We start from the raw sequence: 17,443 nt of genomic DNA on the forward strand, positions 1-17,443 counted from the left end.
GAAGGGCGTGAAAACCGTAATGCCAGCCAAATAAATTTCCTGTCCGGGCATGCCGGCCCAAGCCTGCAGCGCTTCGGAATGAAGGCCCGTTTGGAGACATTAGTTTGCTAAATCAACATACAATAAGATTGTATCATAAATGAAAATCCCATTTCTTTCTCTACTTCCATTTACCTAAGAAACACCGAGATGATGATAGGCATAGGATGACCCATTGAAAATCAACATTAGCTTAATGTTAGTTTCCTTATGGCCATCTCTTATCTTGCCTGTCAAAAAGTTACTTGCGAATAACGGGAATCGAACCCATATCCTCTGCTTGGAAGGCAGATAATCTACCGTTAATCTATATTCGCTTAAGTTTCATTCCCAGATATTCTAAATAAATCGTTTCTATAATACAAATTAACCAAAGTGGCCTTCCATGCGTGCGCAAAGACCTTGTCTTGCTCAAGCGCCTAGTAAAATGCAAGTGATGGATTATTTATGTTTAATTCGTTTCATATACGATGATTCATGGAACGCCATCGATGAAAACTTTCCGTTCATATCTCTCCAATGAGTAAGCGAAAATTCCTTAGCGAGTTGCGATCCGTTAAGGTTGCAAAAAAAGGACTCGCACCATTAGAGTTAAGATTAAGGTTAGATCCCTAATGTATATCGGCCCGGTCTTTGGGATCCGTATCCATTGTAAGCCGGGCCTTAAGACCTGGAGTTATGAGAAATGGTATTTTCTTTGTTTTTGCTATCAGAAAGTCTTTGGGCATTGTTAAGATTATAGGCATTTTTGGGATCATATCAAAAAGACCTTTGGCCGGCTAAAGGAATGGAAACGAAAAGAAATGAAATTTGTTAAAAGTAAAGTCTCGTATGGTTTTGACGTACTTCTATCCTCGACAGATAGCCCAGCATTAAAAGCTGGTCAGAGCTTATGGTTACCCGGTTGGTTAGATGCTATTAATAATAATAGTAACTCATTATTTTTCAGTATTGGACCCGGAGGTTCACCACGCTATTGCTTTGGGTTTACACACGTTGATTCTAGTGAAAGGTGCTTTAGATGTGCGTGGTTCCAAACTCATGCCAGATAAAAAGGAATTTGGTTATAGTTTTCCCTGTGACGGGCCGGGTAGGGGAGGTACCTGCGATATATCTCAGTCCAATGGCAGCTCCCTTCAATCCAAAGCAAGGCTTTAAGTATCCTTCGGGGTCCTACAAAGCAGTATACTATCACCCCTACTATGCAGTATTTACTACTTGGGGCTATTCAAGTATTGTCAACACGGGAGGCTAAGGCATGGTGTCTTATGTAAAGCCACGTATTAGATTGGCAAAATTAATATCAATACCGCCTACCATACTAAAGCTCGTTATGCTGCAGCTAAGTGGGTTCTTCACCACGAGACTCTAGCTGCTAAGCCGCCGTGTGATGGTTGCCGAGGTGGAGGGAAAGGAAAAAGGGCAAACCCTCGACCAAACCACTTTCGTGAAAAAAACTAGGGACGGAGTCGAACCGTCATTCCAGGACCAACACATTGCCATTATGTTACCTAGTTGGAGGTGACCTTGGCCACCCGAAACTAACGAAACGAAAGAAAGAACAAGGCCATAATGATTTCATATTTAACAATCCCGAGTCAAGCTAATACAATGGCCCTTCCTTTAGCTACAAACAATAGTTTCCCAAACAAAGCCAGCCTTCCTTGAGCTACAAACAATGGTTTCCGTCTGTTTTTGATATTTATAACTGTTTGTATCGTTTGCTGATAGCAGTCAAGCGCGTCGAAATAGTATGTTTTTGGCAAGTAACGGGATTTGAACCCGTGTTTTCAGATTCACAATCTGACACTCTAACCTATTAAGTTATACTCGCCCTCGGGGCTCTTTGCAAGCTCCTTTAGATCCAATATAGGCCCAAGCAAGTCTGGGATCGATTTGACTAAATATAAAAGGAGAATCGGTTAAAATGAGACAGAGCTTTCGTTTCTCTTATCTACCCATCTTAATAGGCAAATATGCTCACTATCGGACTTGAACCGATAACCCATAATGGAACAGATTTTGAGTCTATCGTGTCTACCATTTTCACCAAGTGAGCAAACAAAGCTCTCATCAAAGGAAATGTACAATAGGAATTTTCCTTACCTGGCCTGCTTAATCCAATCCTTTTTTGAAACCACCCAGTTGCGCTTTATTTATGGAGCTTGCTTTAATTTGGTCAAGCCCTAAATATCTTATCAAGACATAAAATTTTTGCCGCATTTTGTAGCTGGTTTTCATTTATCTATGTTTCTTTCTCGTTGTCCAACCTTTTCACTCTTTCATTAGTTCATATCCGTCTATTAAGGAACCAAGTAACCGAATATGCTTAGCATATACGAAGCCAGCTGAGATGAAAGGAAAAGATTTGAATCTTTATCAGCTCATTATTATTATTATTCCCAATGGGTGTAATTGTTATTATTTAGTTTAGTTTCATTTAGTAGCGGATTGTTTTGAACGAAGGCTTGTTTTCTTCTATAACATGATTTTTTTTCCTAAATCTTAATCAATATCCATACAACAGCCAGCGAAAGTGGCGAAATGGTAGACGCGCTATCTTGAGGTGATAATGAGGCCACTCATGGGAGTTCAATTCTCCTCTTTCGTAATCGTTTCTGAATAGAGCAAACAAGGCCCTAGTAAGTGGAATTCTTTTATTTTCAAATGTTAAGGATCCGCGCAGCTGATAAGATTTCATTAAATTACTACAGCTAGGCGAATTGCATATGGATCCAGGCTCGATAAGTAGCTTTCAGACTTGATAAGTGGCTTTCAGACAATGGCTATGGACTGCTAGTAGATGGCATTTTGGATAATCCAGTTTCTATCCCTTTCCGCATTATATATCAAATTCTTAAAAAAGGTACCAGGTCAGGGAGTTAAAAGCCCAATGCTCTACCAACTAAACCATACACCCAAGTATTATTATTACTATTATCCATTCTAAGAGAAATTTTTATATAGTAATTGAACGACAAGAAACAACTCCCAGTTCACCGAGCAATAGCTGAATGTAAAAGAATGGCTGCCATATTTACGTTAATCAGAGGTAAGGCCGTGAGTCATTATGTCAGGAAGGATTGTCAATGTTCCTTTCATCCATCCACCCTTATCGCCTAGTGTAGGTCAGGAGTCCGGAACGTGAGATGGCCTTACAGCCCAGCCTAGCCGCTTGGTTTTGGCTCTACAATGTTACACAATACCCTATTGATTGCCCTCTGATCCAGTCACTCAGCCAATCAAACCAATTACACCTGCCTACGCGTTTTTGAATTTTCCTGGCTTAAGGTTTTTTGAGCGACAATTTATATCTCTGACAATTCATAATTTACCTAGCCAACCCTTAACGTCAAAGCTGAGTACTTTGTGTTCTCAAAGTCGTAGGTCCATTTGATAGGGCATGGTAATGTGCATAGTCTTGTAGTGGGCGATCCTATGCTCGGCGAGTTTCACTAGCCAGCCCAGCGCTCGTGCTCATCGGAACTAAAATTTCTAGTCGGATTGCCATCATGTGGGGAGGTTTAACATAAAGTTTTGGCATGCTTTGCCTTGCCATAGCAAAATAAAGCAATTTATCTTGTTTTGCCGTAGCAGCTTTAAGGGGAATCCAAGGTAAGGTGTGTTGATCGGCTGGCTAGTCATTGGCAGCAAGTGTATGCCTTATCATAGTAAAGCAAAGCAATCACTCTTTTTTGGCATGCAAAGCTCTGCCTACGTAAAAGGCAATCTCTATTGATTGCTATAGATATCTATATATCAGATAGATGAAATAGTGAATAAACCACCGAAAAAGATTCAAACCTTCGAATGACAAAATCAAAACCCGTTGCCTTACCACTTGGCCACGCTTCACAAGCATAAAAAACATATATTTTTATAGATAACAATGGCGAGATCTTTAAAAGGCAATTGAACTAACGAGGAAAACAGCCTATAGCACAAACAATAAAGGATAATTACCTATGTCATTAAAAATAAAAAACTAAACGACATCCAATCAAGCATTAGGCAAGCCATATAGGAAACGATAATAAGATCCCGGGAGTAGATCTCGCTGTCAAGAGGAAACCGGAGGGCCTGTACCACCCGCATTTGGAAACCTACTAGCAATGAAAAAGCACCTAGCGGACGCCAAATAATAGAAAAGAAGTCTGTATACCACCATATGCTGCACTTCGTTAAAAGCAGCACTCTGTCGAGATGCCTAGCCTGCCTAGCTATGCTTGGGCGAGATCCATCAAGCAATGAGATAGCCGTATGATGGGTGACTCGCACGTTTGATTTGGAAAGCATTTATTTAGCCTATACCATTCACAGCGCGGCAGGAGCTAGCTGTCTGTGCGAGATTTGCTTGCCTACCCTTTACCGCTATACTTCGTCATTGAGTTGATTATGCGAAAGTAGGCCTGCCTTCTGTCACTACTAGACAGTACAGATAAATGATTAACTTTACCATATTAGTTAAAGAACCCTATCAAAGTAAAAAATATTAGCTGACAGATACGTCAAGAAAACCATTGAAAACACTGATTATTTACCCATTTTGCTAGTGAAAAAGAAAGATGACACGATACATCTTTGTATTATCGATAGAGCTTCAAATAAGGTAATTATTAAACTTGTTTTTCAATGTAAAAGAGTTGTTTGACTAACTTAAAGGTGCAAAGTATTTTACAAAGACTAACCTTAGGCAAGGTTTTCATCAAGTTAGAATTAGAGCTTAGGATATTTTCAAAACTGCATTTCGAACAAGTTATGAATACTATGAGTTTTTAGTTATGCCTTTTGGTTTGATTAACGTTCGACTACTTTCATAATACTTATGTTTTAAAACCTTATTTAGGTCAGTTTATATTGGTTTTTCCTGATTATATCTTTGTTTTTGATAAAGTAAGAAAAGAACACTTTATTTGTTTGCTTTATTATGAGAACATGCTTTGTATGCTTATTTTGGATTTGATTTTAGGTTATCTAAGAAGTGCCAACTCAACTTAGAAAGAGAGAGAGAGTCCAGAAAGTCTAGAAAATAACGTAAAATCCTTTTCGCTGTCTTTTTTACATTCACGCTCAAAAATTCTAAAATATTGACACATCCCGAAGCCTTTAAACACTTAGCCATAATAAGCAAGGTATATTAATGATTGATATGTTTATAATATTATTAAAGCTTATTTCACGAAGGTTTCTTAAGAAAAAAACCACATAACGTCTTCATTATTACAAAATTAACACCTTTTATTTCATTAATAAAAGGGGAACTACATAAACAACGATAGCAGAACGACGGAGTGCAATGATACAGAAGTCAATTAAAAGCAAAAACGTTCACAAGAACCATCAAGAGAAAGAAAGACGACAAAGAATAAGTATAGCATGGAATATCAAAGCAAAGAGAAGAGCCAGTATAATAGCAGAGAACGAGGATACCAAAAAGAATCAATAGCAAGGGATTTCAAAGGAAAATCGTAAGCAACTAGAATGGCAAAGGAGGAGGATAGCAGAAAATAGAAAGATATTCCAAAGCACTACTACAATTACTCTACTATTATCTCACAAGTAATAAATTGACTCCTAAACAACAGTGCCAAATGGGAGGTAAGGGAAGCTACAAGGCAAAGCCCAAGCTGACCTAAACCAACTAAGCAACAAAAAAAGCTAAGATTCCTCCAAAATACATCAAACCTCACTCAACTCGTAACCATATGTAGATCAATAAAAACCATGTCAAATCTGGTCTTTGCTTTATTGCACTCCTTATGTTGTGTCAGGGTATATCGTTAGGAAGTCTCAAATGTCTCCCTACGTTGCTATCCTTTCACATCGTGATGATGAAGTAAGGAGCCAATCCGGACACCCATGGTTGTTGTAGTGTTTTAGGTAGTGTAGCTGTGAAGCTACTCTCTCTTTACTCACTGAAAATCACGAGCAAGAAAAAGATGAAATGAATAGATGCAACCAATGAAGCTCAAAGAGAAGAAGAAGAGAGATGCAACAAGAGAAGAGAAGGAAAAGAGGGAGAGAAAGAGAGTTTGCTTTTGCAATGGGCACAACACAAATGAGTGAAAGCATACCTTTTATAATCTTATCCAAAACCATATATGCAAATCCATTTTCCACTGTCTTACAAAGTGTTTCCATACTTTTATGCTTTTATGTGGATTTAGGCCATTATAATAGAACTTATTTTAAGGCATCTTTTGGGAGAAAAAAGGAACAAATTTCTTTTACAAGTTAGATCAACTATTTATTGGTCCCACCGTTGTTTTCGATCATTCTACCGAGTATACTGAAGTAACAGGGAGAGAAAAGGCCTACTTGACTCAGCGGTTAGAGTATCGCTTTCATACGGCGAGAGTCATTGGTTCGAATCCAATAGTAGGTAAAACTTATTAGGTACCATACTATGCTACGCCGATACCTAATAAGTTCTATTATTTGAGATAAGTTTTTAGGGTAAGTGCGGAAATTTGCGGCACTCCCGAAGAAATCTCTATTTACTTAAATCATTTTTTCTTCTTGAATCGTTCCACTTTTCGTTTCCCACGATTTAGGAGATAGAAAAACTGTAATTAATTAGGATCTAAAGCTTCTGATCAAGCTTTGGCCCTTTTGAATGCTAAGTGAGCCTCGATCATCTCTTTTTTCCCTTGGGCCTTAGCTGAGTTAGCCTGAGCTATCCGAAACGTCTCTCGAGCTTCTTCGGGATCGATTTTAGTAGTTCGTTTCGCTTCATTAACAAGTATTGTTACTTGGTTATCGTCTATCACGGTGAAACCACTTATTAGTGCCATCGTAGACCACTGTTCATCATGACGTATTTTTGACACTTTCATATCCAAAGCTGTAAGAAGCTAGCGTGATTGGGCAATACACTAACCTGTCCACTGCTCGTCAATAAAATGATTTCCCGAACTTCAGAATTCCAAACGATTCGATTAGGGACCATTATACGGAGATTCAGTACCATACTTTTATTGACCCCCCATTTGTAAAGTTGCAGCTTTTTTAGTAGCTTCGTCAATGTTACCAACTAAGTAAAAAGCTTGCTCGGGAAGATTATCCGATTCTCCAGAAAGAATCATTTGAAATCCTTTAATGGTTTCTATCAAACTAACGTATTTGCCCGGAGACCCAGTAAAGACTTCTGCTACAAAAAACGGTTGTGACGAGAAACGCTCTCTTTTTCGGGCCCGAGCTACCGTTAAACGGTCCTCCTCTGATGATTCATCCAGTCCTGAAATGGCTATAATATCTTGAAGTTCTTTGTAGCGCTGCAAGGTCTGCTTAACCCCCTGTGCCGTTTTGTAGTGTTCCTAACCCACGATCCAAGGTTGTAATATAGTCGAAGTCGAATCTAAGGAATCTACGGCGGGGTAAATACTTTTAGCAACTAAACCTCTGGATAGCACGGTTGTAGCATCTAAATGTGCAAATGTTGTAGCGGGAGCCGGGTCAGTTGAATTATCCGCAGGTACATAAACAGCTTGAATGGATGTTATTGATCCTTCCTTAGCTGAAGTAATTCTTTCCTGTAAAGATCCCATTTCTGTACCAAGGGTTAGTTGGTAACCCACAGCGGAGGGCATTCTACCTGGTAAAGCAGAAACTTCTGATCCCGCTTGGACAAAGCGAAAAATGAATAATGATACATCTTGTTTGTTGACATCTCGAAAATACTTAGCCATTGTTAAAGCGGTTAAACTGACTCTCATACGAGCTCCTAAGGGTTCATTCATCTAACCATAGACTAAAGCCACTTTTGATTTTGATACATTCTGGCGGTGATCTCTTGAAAAAAACCAGATCGGTTTACCATACCGGCCAACTATAATGCCTTAAAATGGCACGCTATAAGAAAAACAATGTTAGTTATAATAGAAACAATGCCTATTTGAAACCCTGGCAAGAATCAGGACAGAGAGATCGGATTCAATGCTAACAGATGGATTGAACCGAACTTTAAGGGCCAATGGATTGGATTATGCCTTTACCCAGGGGGAAGATACTGTACTGGCCTAACGGCGCATCGGTGTCCAAAACGTAATATGTCCAAACCTCAATGTAGGGAAGATGTAGTTGATACCGTCAATGGACTCGAACCCAATGAATTGAAAAGTAATTTATCCAACTCAAAAATACGAGAATCGGATAATAATTACTTAGTCCTTTTTGGCTCCTTACCCTCTAATGTAGCTTCTCAATTTCATTTGGAATTGAAGCGACAATCCATTGATGTATCGGGTTGGTTACCCTCTCAAAGATACACTGAACTTCCTTCACTAGGTGAAGGAGTTTACGTCTGCGGCGTAAATCCATTCTTGAGTCGTACGGCAACGACTCTAATGAGGCGTAAAAAATGCCGGTTAATTGGAGCACCTTTTCCGATTGGCCCCTCCTCGGGCGGATTCCTCCCTTTTGCTCCTCAGCTTATGGGGTATTAGCAGCCGTTTCCAGCTGTTGTCCCCCTCCCAGGGGCAGGTTCTTACGCGTTACTCACCCGTCCGCCACTGGAAACACCACGAGGATGCTCTCCGTCCGACTTGCATGTGTTAGGCATGCCGCCAGCGTTCATCCTGAGCCAGGATCAAACTCTCCATAAGATTCGTAGTTGCATCACTTATAGCTTCTTATGCTCTTCTAGCTCTTCCTTCTGCAAAGGAGGAGGATTCAACATTGCCGTGGAGAAATCGGAAGAAGATCTTCTATTTTCAAGTGCCAAGATCAAGGTGAATCTTTTCGCTTCCTATTCTATTAGCTTGAGGTTCATCCCCAGTATATCTATCCCTACCGGTTCGTGTCAATACCACGAGCCTCTTTTAACCATTCCCTTATGAATCAAATTGAAGAGATGGAAGAAAAAGCTTGTATTCGGTTGAAACAGAATCTGTACTGAACGGATGACTTGGGGAACGAAGTAAAGATAAAGGGATTGTACCCCCCGTCCCATGCGAGTGGCAAAATTGGCGGGCTGATCTCGTTTCAGGTCCATGGAGGCCCACAATTCGGTAGCTAAGTCGACAAGCAAGCGACGCTGGTCTTCTTGTCGTAGATTCTTTTGATTAGAGATGGCCTTCTCAAGGGTTTGTGAAAGGAGGCGAAGGGAGACCAGAGCGGACTGGTCTAGGAAATACTTGAATATACCAAAACCACCTAGTCAAGTAGCAAAGAGTCCCATATGTCCTCCTAATAAGAAAAAAAGGGTAAAAAAAGAAGAAAAAGGTGAGAAAAAGCCTACTCAAAGCATGTACGAGATACAAGGAGGAGGGAGGGAACAAAGAGTCAAAAAGAGAGAGACCGAGGGATCGTGGCACTCTAGCTGGCCATGCCGATCCTGCCAATCCTGTCGATCCTGTTGATCTTTTCCTCGGATCTCGCTTTTTTTGTGTTTTTTTGTTTGTGTTTTTTGGGTCTATTTCTTCCTCTCCAATTTCTTCCTCTCCAATAAGATAGGCAATCCCAAAAACTCCAGGCTCCGAGCCCTCAAAAAAGAGTTTAGGTTGTTGAGCGTGTCCTCTCTTGTCTCTTCTCGTGTAAGAAAGAGCAGACCATCATTTTCTAGACTAATAGGTATCCCAGATCGATCGTTGAGTAGCTTTTCTACTATAAACATGAGAAGGACAAGCTCGTGAGAAGCCAATGCTCGGGAGGTCATCAGACCCTCGTGATAACTACTCCTTTTCCTACCCGGGATTGAGGCCCCATAATAGGGGAGCCTTCGGGTAGGCCAATAACTCTTCTCTCTCTGCCCTATCGAAGTTTGAAAAAGGGATAGCTCTTGCAGAAAGGGTGGCGCAATACCCGGCGCATGTCATCTCAAACTCCACCCCAGACAAATGCCCGCATGCTTCCTTGACTTTAGCTCGCAGGGTTCTCTCCCCTGTCAGGCTAGCTCCGTTTAAACCCGGATAAAGCAATAAAGGCTTAGGAATATCCTTTCCCCACTGGGAAAATACGTACTTCCAGAAGGAAGGAGAGTGGTAAGCTTCCCACGTATTAGGTGCCCGCGCCTTGCCCATAAGTCCAGCATAGATACTCGTGTGGCATGCAACCATAGCTAATTCCTCGAGAACCAGCTCTGGTGGCAGGGTAGTCTTCCCTAAAACCTCTTTCATGGTCCCCTTGAGGTCCCTCCTAAGGTTTGCTATGGTTGCTGATCCCCCCTCAGTCTGGGGTATCAGCCTAGGATAACCAGCCAAATCCTTATAGGAAGTTGCAAACAGCTGTTGTACAGGGCACCTTCTCTGGAAGTATCGGGTAGTTCCTCCCCTAAATAGGCGAAATAGCATATAGCTAGCTTTTTCTATGCTAGAAGAGTCACGGTTAAGGTGGTTTAGTAGCTCTTGAAATTGATGAGGGAGACGTTTCAGCCGTTCCACACACCCCGATAGATCATCTGCCAAGGGATACACCCGGCCTTCCATAGTGGTAGAGGGAACTAAGCTGCCGGGCAGGCCTAACGGGGCTGCCGGGGCCGGTTGAGAGATTATTTATGGCGTTATTCGTCACAACTTATTAATGGTTACAACCCCTTCGGCATGAACAGTTTATCCGTTTGGGCATGGATGTTTCTCTTTGGGCATCTCGTTTGGGCTACTGGATTCATGTTTCTCATATCCTGGCGAGGCTACTGGCAGGAATTGATCGAAACCCTATAATAAAGTTTTATAAAACTTTTTAATGAGAATAAGAAAACTTAAAACTTATTCTCTATAAGATGGCTGGCCATCTTAGCGGGTTTTCTTTTTCTTTTTCCTTTTGGCCCACGGGTCGTAAACTCGGAGAAGAAGCAATGACGGTATCTGCATCGGCTAACTCTGTGCCAGCAGCCAATGGCGGTAAGACAGAGGATGCAAGCGTTATCCGGAATGATTGGGCGTAAAGCGTCTGTAGGTGGCTCTTTAAGTCCCCTGTCAAATACCAGGGCTTAACCCTGGATAGGCGGTGGAAACTACTGAGCTGGAGTACGGTAGGGGCAAAGGAAATTTCCGGTGGAGCGGTGAAATGCGTAGGGATCGGAAGGAACACCAAAGGCACTCTGCTGGGCAAAAACACTAGATATAACTAAAAAAGCTAATAAAGGGACTAACCAAACCGTTTCTTATTCTCATTAAGATGAACCAATAAAAACAGTTGTAATGACTATCGTACTTACCTAAAGCTAACGCTTCTCTTATCCTCCACAGCTTAAGTTTTGTTTAATTCATAAACACACCTAGGCTTAATAAGGAAAGCACCTGCTATTATTGCATCCTATAGATAATAAACTCTCTTACTCTCATTAAAAAGGCCAGAGCCTAACGATTATTAGAAATGGTCCTGTACAGTCTCATAAGTTTGTTTAGCCTCGGCAATATGGCTTGCAATCGTTATTTCAAGCATTTTTATATTGTATGGCTTGTAATGGCAAGGATTGGATTAGCTACGAATAGAATGAAAAGTTTCAGGTCAATTCCTTCTATTTTCAGCCATACTTTACTCTCCTTTGTATCTAGCAATATTGAAGCCTCATATCGTAACTATCGCAGTAATATTATACATGTTTTTTTATTTCATTTTAATGAGAATAAGAAACGGTTTGTTTAGCCGTTACATCAACCAATTTTTGTATTCTCCGTATGGCTTGCAATCGTTATTTCAAGCAATAAAATGAGAATAGGAAACGGTTAGTCCCTTTTTTATTAGCTTTTTCTAGTACGGTTAGTCCCCTTTTATTAGCTTTTTCTAGTATGGTTAGTCCTCTTATTAGCTTTTTTCTAGCTGGAAACTGCTTTTGATTCAGCTCCATCTTTTGTTTTAGCGTTGAACCTTTTGTTTATCCCTCGGCCTTTTAGTCCATTTATTAGCTTTTTCTAGTGCAGAAAACTTGTAATTCCTTACTATCTGGCATAATTGTCTTGTTTCATCCTGAATATGAAGTTAGTTGCAACAGGTTGCTGGAGGCAGCAAAAATAGTACAGGTTGCCAGGCTAAAGGATTGGTTCATTTTTTTTTTCAAGCCAATAAACTTATTTTTAGTGAAACTATTCATAATTCTGCGACTGGAGAGCAACCAACAAAGAAAGATGGAGATCCGGCATTATGGCGCGTGATCCTCCTAACCCTAGATAAAAGGTGGAAAGCGAGGATAAAGTGCTTTAGTTAAGTGTCATTGCTTATGACGTTATTGCTGTAGCCTCAAGGAGGTTTGGCCATTGCTTCAACCTTCCCGAATTCCTGCAGATTCGGGTCGTTTTCCGCCACCGGAACGTCTTGAAATAATTCCCATATGGTGCGGGAGACTCAATTGATCTAGACTCAGAAGCTGGGATTTGACCCTTTCCATCGATCGGTTGGGCCAAAGCATTTACTGGCTTAAAGGCCTAAGAAAGAATTACTAACTGGTATTTGCGCAATTTTTCCCGTTGCTTTTACGGAACCCCCTTCCTGTATGGTCGAACCATCGCCCATCAGTACTTAGCCAACATTATCAGATTCTAAATTCAAAGCGATGCCTACTGTACCATCTTCAGATTCTACCAATTCTCCAGCCATTACTTTGTTCGAACCATGAATGCGGGCTATTCCATCTCCCACTTAAGGTACAGTGCCAGTATTAACAATTTCCATTTCTGGGGATCGGATGGGTCAAAAACAGCTAATTCGTATAAAGCCATTGAACCCGCAATACTGGCCGGAAACGGCGAGCAGACAGTCTTTGATTCATAGCAGTGCAGCTCTTGACGTACGGGGCTTTCCCTTACTTTGTTTCCGGAGTACAGTAGCTAAAGAGTGCAGTATTTGACTATTTATTAGGCATTTCCTTCGACCGGAAAAGTGGCCATTGGTTCACGATACGAATACTGTTCTAGGGATGTCGCTAATAGTTTCTGCTAGACAGAAGTACTGTTTTGAACGGGCTGGCTCAGCAGCAACTCCTGGTACTGTAGCCGTGGGAACGACGGTTCGGTACTCGTTGCTGTGACTGAGCCTAGGGGTTGTCTTTCATAACAATAGCAAGTTCGTAACTGATAGGTGCAAATAGGGTTGTGTTTATACAAGTTCGACAAAAAAGGAAAAGCAATGAATCCTTTGGTTTCCGGTAGATGGAAGATCTGCATGAGCGATACAAGAATTCTTGTATAATAACAATCGATTAATAAGAACCTATTCGGCCAATCCAAACGGGTTGCGCCATAGCAATCTTTGTTGTAAAAAAAAAATTCGCTCTAAACCCATCAATTGAACTCACCATGGCCCCAGTACCTCTTTGCTTTAGTATAGTTGCCTTTTTTTGTTTTTTAAGTAAGTTAAGAAATCTCCGGCACTCTAATAAGACGTGAAACACCCGATGCCATTTTGACCTCGATGTGTGAAAAGCGCCTTTTTCTGCCATATGTACTGGAAATTACCGGGAGACGTGGTTGGACAGTCCGGATTGTTTTCGCATAACGCTGCGATCACATCACATTGATGACCGTAAATCACCGCTATGAGGCTGAATTCTCTTAATGAAAGTGATGAGGTTTTTGACTTTGATATCCCCTTTCAATTTGCATTCCATGCAATCGGCAAGCGGAGTCATCAATTAAAATGACAAAAATATTTTCACGTTAAGCTGAAAAACTCCATTGTTGGCCAGCACTTCAAGCGCTGCCAAAAAGAACATATCACGGTAAGACTATAACTACAATAAGAAGTCTTTTCAAAAGCAGTGGCTTTGGCCTGTTGGGGTCCCGGTCCTTATCTTCTGACCGGTTAACTCAGTATCCGGAATGTAAGATGATTCGCCTTGCCTAACTTACCTATTACATTTTGCTTCTAATACATGCGGCAGCAAAAGCTAGACAATGTTTAGAACGATAAGTTTATTACTACATTTTGCTTCTAATATAACCGTAATGCGGTAGCAAAAGCTAGACAATGTTTAGAATGACGTGGCTGCAGTCATTCCAAACAATGACTAGCTAGGATTGACGTGGCTGCAGCAGACAGACCTAATTTTGGCTAACAGATGGATTACGTCTTTAAAAATAAGTTTATTACTACATTTTGCTTCTAATATAACCGTAATGGGGATATCTTTATGGCATTCGTGATCTAACTTAAAAATTACATTGGGAATGGGAAAACGTATAGTCTAATCTCGATCGAAAGATAGAGCGGCTTGGAAAGGCCAACCAAGATCGGATATAGCTGGTTTTCCGCGAAATCTATTGCAGTAGAGCGTACAATGTTTATGGTTTGGGATAGAGCACTCAATGGGCTAGGGTGGCCTCAAGCCTGACCAACCTCAAGGAAACTCCGAATACAGGCCATAGGTTTGTATAGACAGACTTTGGGTGCTAAGATCCGGTAAAGCAGGGAATTAAGTAAACGTTATATGTAAAAGGTGGGTGTCTAGTTTACGATTGTTTGAAAGTTTATATAAAGTAGACTTTTGTCTATAAGTCATTTAAATCGGTTATTGTCATCTAATATAAGAATTTTTGCATAATAGGAAATGATAGTTTCTTGAAAAGAAATAACAAAATTTAGTCAAATTGAAGGTTCTAGCAATACTTTCTAACGTTAGGTTTAATTGAATAATCAATAAGATGGTTCTGCGGGGTAGAGTAATTGGCAAACTCGTCAGGCTCATGATCTGAAGACTGTTGGTTCAAATCCAACCCCCGCACTTTATTAATAAAGAAATAGCTATATAAATTAAGTATCTAATCATTGATAAGGAACTTACATTAACCAAAAAGTCCTGATAAATGATAATTGAGACATTAAAGAACCTTTAATTAATGGTTTCTATACACGGTTGTAGATGCAACCAATTTGCCAATAAAAACAAAAGAAAAATGGCCAATAAGAAAATAGCTATATTATAACATACCCAGATAAAAGTAGAATCGGATCCGAAATTCAAATATTTAAATACACAGATTTCCTATAAATACTAAAATAGTCAGGAATCCAGATAGTTTCGTGCTGCGGATATAAAGACAATCTTAGCATTGTTATATAAAGGATGTTAATGGTAAAATATCTATAAATTTATTACCGCTGGAAGAACAAAAATAAGGACCAAAGGCTGCAACCTGTCCAAATTTGGAGTCATTTTCTACCTATATCTCTATTTAATCTTAATTTTGATTTGAAATTAAGTAAGTGGTACTTACTAATTCCTTTCTTCTTTTTCCTACGTATATTCATTAGCAAGCCTATCATACAAGAAAGTTGCATGGCGTTCGGATTTTCCATGGGTTTGCTTCGATATCGTGTTTATATTGTCGTACGTTATGATTCCGGTTGTCTAATCTTTGTGCATTTAATGCACACTGCATAAAAATGGCCAATAAGGATTTCATACAAAAAAACTACAAACAATAAGGTTAATGAAGGCTAAGATAAAAACTCAATAAAAGAGACTTCACCAGCGGAATCTGATATTTCAGATATTGAGTATGATGATATGTTATCAGAACCTATTTTGAAGTGCTTAAACTAAATGGGAATTGATTTCCGTAAAAGCCATGATCGAATGCTCACGCTATCATAAAAAATAAGATAATATAGGACATCTTGTTTGTTTGTCTGTCAAAGGTCCACCAGGCAAGCAAAGCCCAGACCGGTTTAGGAGACATGATAACTGCTTTTGGCCTTATCGATTGGCTTATTGCAGGCAAGCTAAAGGCAAAAGGTAATGTGTTCTTCGGAAGAGCAAATGAGCTAAGCTAACTTAACTCATTTAGAAATAAAAATGGAAAAAAGTGTTTTCTGGCGATAACAATACTATAAATAATCTGCTGTCAACCAGACAAGATGCCTTTGCTTAAGTTAATGCCAATTTAATTAATAGCAAAGCCGTTAGCTGATCAGACCATGCATTATTTTGTATATTTAAAGTTATGAACAAAAAGAGGAAGAGATAACGTACTTGGATAGATTCTTTAAGTTTGAAATCTATCGAGATTTCAAAGCAAGATGTTCACAGTGATCTTACTTTTAGGCCGGGTGACAGAGTGGTTATGTAGAGGACTGCAAATCTTTGTACGTCGGTTCAATTCCGGTCCCGGCTTCCAATAATATGATGCTGAAAAGCAACATCAGATAAATTTTGCCCTTTAGCCATTAACTTTTTCAATTTTAATGCTGCCTTATACGAATATGAAGAAGAAAATCAAACAACATTAAACATTTCTTAATAAAGTTAATATATAGTTAGGGCAGTTTATTGAAAGGAGGTCTTTCATGCCAAAACAAATGATTACCCATAAAGGAATAAATTGAATCTAAACTCCTAAAGCTGCTTTCTTTAATGCTTTTGCTGTTATCAGGTAAACATAGTAAATATGAGCAATATCCTTAACTGAAGCTCTATATTTCATGGCAATTCTGATTTTTGTATTAGCGATAATGATGTGTATTTAATTTGTTTCGGAGCAAGACAACTTAATTATTTGACTCATAAACCAATGTCTTAAGCCACAACGCCATATCTTTAGTAGGTATGGGTTTTTTTCTTTTTATCTCAAAGTACCTACGATTTAGATTAACATGTACCTGTCCAGCCTTTTTTCTGCACAATCAAAGAAATTTATAGGTATTTTTCCTTTTATCCGTACAAATTACTTTCCATTTTCTTTATTGGGTTCTTATTTGTGTCTTAAGTAGTTTCATTTATTTGCCTTTTTAAGCACAATATCATTACTGATGATTCTATTCGCTGACATGTAATTTTTGAATGGAAAATCAAGTCCTTGTGAATAGACAAGGCTAGGTGCGACGGTTTCGCAAAAAAGTTAATGGAGCACATTATGATCCATTAGCCTAATTAAGTCAACTCGACTCCGTCCACCCGAAGGGCGTGAAAACCGTAATGCCAGCCAAATAAATTTCCTGTCCGGGCATGCCGGCCCAAGCCTGCAGCGCTTCGGAATGAAGGCCCGTTTGGAGACATTAGTTTGCTAAATCAACATACAATAAGATTGTATCATAAATGAAAATCCCATTTCTTTCTCTACTTCCATTTACCTAAGAAACACCGAGATGATGATAGGCATAGGATGACCCATTGAAAATCAACATTAGCTTAATGTTAGTTTCCTTATGGCCATCTCTTATCTTGCCTGTCAAAAAGTTACTTGCGAATAACGGGAATCGAACCCATATCCTCTGCTTGGAAGGCAGATAATCTACCGTTAATCTATATTCGCTTAAGTTTCATTCCCAGATATTCTAAATAAATCGTTTCTATAATACAAATTAACCAAAGTGGCCTTCCATGCGTGCGCAAAGACCTTGTCTTGCTCAAGCGCCTAGTAAAATGCAAGTGATGGATTATTTATGTTTAATTCGTTTCATATACGATGATTCATGGAACGCCATCGATGAAAACTTTCCGTTCATATCTCTCCAATGAGTAAGCGAAAAT

The 17,443-nt window shown here is 39.7% G+C and overlaps 3 non-coding genes across 3 annotated transcripts; all 3 read right to left on the reverse strand.

Annotated features, from left to right (window-relative positions):
• Window positions 1–285: 285 nt before the first annotated feature.
• TRNAG-UCC (transfer RNA glycine (anticodon UCC)) lies at window positions 286–356 on the reverse strand. The gene has a single exon. It is a non-coding gene; the product is annotated as a tRNA-Gly (tRNA).
• A 1,444-nt stretch (window positions 357–1,800) lies between these two features.
• On the reverse strand, window positions 1,801–1,873 carry TRNAH-GUG (transfer RNA histidin (anticodon GUG)). The gene has a single exon. It is a non-coding gene; the product is annotated as a tRNA-His (tRNA).
• Window positions 1,874–17,154: 15,281 nt separating this feature from the next.
• TRNAG-UCC (transfer RNA glycine (anticodon UCC)) lies at window positions 17,155–17,225 on the reverse strand. Its single transcript has one exon. It is a non-coding gene; the product is annotated as a tRNA-Gly (tRNA).
• Window positions 17,226–17,443: the final 218 nt, after the last annotated feature.

The sequence above is a fragment of the Lygodium microphyllum genome, unplaced genomic scaffold (assembly GCF_053477565.2).
Source record: "Lygodium microphyllum isolate KBCC unplaced genomic scaffold, Lygodium_microphyllum_v1.1.10 scaffold_42, whole genome shotgun sequence".
NCBI lineage: Eukaryota > Viridiplantae > Streptophyta > Polypodiopsida > Schizaeales > Lygodiaceae > Lygodium > Lygodium microphyllum.